Raw genomic sequence first — 2,002 nt, forward strand, 5'->3', positions numbered from 1 at the left:
TCACCAGCATCTGTGGTGGTTTCCAGAATTATCAACCCATAAATTCCAAAGGCAAAGTAAAAGGTCAATATGGACTTTGGGAATAGGGGTTTGAGAGTGAGGTCTGGCCTCTGCCCCCAAGGGGAGAAATGGCTGGGGCATGGCACCGTTGCATGAGTGCTTCAGAGCTCCTAGCCTGCAGATTGTAGGGGGATCAAGAAAACATTCATAGGGGTAATCACCCTTTCTTTAACCTGCTTGGATCTGGATTTATGTCTTGGGTGTAGGTCCTGGGGTGTGTGACCAGGTGCTAGAGCTTGTGGAGGCTTCAGAGAGGGCAGCCAACTAATAGCTCCAGAAGCTGTGAAAACCCCAGTGATTTGGGACAGAACTCTCTTCTCTGGAAGCAGAGTTCTACTGTGGCAACAAGCTCAAAAATCAAGCAATTGGGTGGCAACATGAACAAGCAAAGGAAGAAAAGCAAGCACAGCAATCAAACCTTAGATTCCTTTTTAGGGGACAAAAAAGATCAATGCATGGAACAGGAGGAAGACAATGAAGTCAGAACTCCTGCAACAAAAGCTTCCAAGAAAAATATGAATTGGTTACAGGTCATAGAGGAGCTTAAGAAGAATTTTGAAAACCAAAGGAGAGAAGTGAAGGAAAAATTGGGAAGAGAAATGAGAATGATGCAAGAAAATCATGAAAAGAAAGTCAACAACCTGACTGAGGAAAATAATATCTAAAAAAATAGACTAATTCAAATGGCAAAAGAAGCTCAAAAAGCCAATGAAGAGAAGAATGACTTAAAAAGTCGAATTTGCCAGATGGAAAAGGAATTCCAAAAGCTCACTGAAGAGAATCATTCCTTCAGACTTAGATTGGAGGAAATGGAAGCTAATTACTTTATGAGAAATCAAGACACTATTAAACATCTCCAAACAAATGAAAAAAATAGAAGGCAATGTGAAATATCTCATTGGAAAAACCACTGACCTGGAAAATAGATCCAGGAGAGATAATTTAAAAATTACTGGACTACCTGAAATCCATGATCAAAAAAAGAACCTAGAAATCATCCTTCAAGAAATTCTCAAGGAAAATTTCCCTGATATTGTAGAACCAGAGAGCAAAACAGAAACTGAAAGAATTTACCAATTGCCTCTTGAAAATAATCCCCCCCCCCAAAAATTCCTAGGAATATTATAGCCAGGTTCAGGAGTTCCCAAATCAAGGAGAAAATATTACAAGAAGTCAAGAAGAAACAATTTGAAACACAATCAGGATAACACAAGATCTGGCAGCTTCTACATAGAGGGATCAAAGTGCTTGGAATATGATATTCCAGAGGTCAAAGGAGCTGGGATTAAACCCAAGAATCATCTACCCAGCAAAACTGAGTATCATGTTTCAGGGGAAAATATGGTCATTCAATGAAATAGAGGACTTTCAAGCATTCTTGATGAAAAAACCAGAGTTGAATAGGAAATTTGACATTTGACAAGAAGCAAGAGAAGCATGAGAAGGTAAACAGGGAAAATAAATCATAAGGAACTTATCAAAGTTGAACTATTTACATTCCTACATGGAAAAACGATAATTGTAACTTATGAAACTTTTCTCAGTATGAGGATACTTCAAGGAAATATAAGTGTATATATATATATGTATACATACATATATATGTCTGTATAGGAGGGTATATAGGCTATGAATACATATGTGAGTATGTGTATATATGTGTACAGTTATACATAGACAGATGGCACAGGATCAATTGAATAGGAATGGATGATACTTAAAACATGAAATTGATGGGTGAGAGAGGAATATAATGAGAGGAGATGGGGAGAGACAGAATGGGGTAAATTATATCATATAAAAGAGGCAAGCAAAGACTGTTGCAATGGAGGGGAAGAACAGGAAGGCAAAAGGGAATGGGTCAACCTTACTCTCATTGAATTTGGCTTAGGGAGGGAATGACATACACACTAAACAGGGTATCTTGCCCTACAGGAGAGTA

The sequence above is a fragment of the Petaurus breviceps genome, unplaced genomic scaffold (assembly GCF_028583685.1).
Source record: "Petaurus breviceps papuanus isolate PSGF00001 unplaced genomic scaffold, PetGlider_PUasm1.0 90734, whole genome shotgun sequence".
NCBI classification, from domain to species: domain Eukaryota; kingdom Metazoa; phylum Chordata; class Mammalia; order Diprotodontia; family Petauridae; genus Petaurus; species Petaurus breviceps.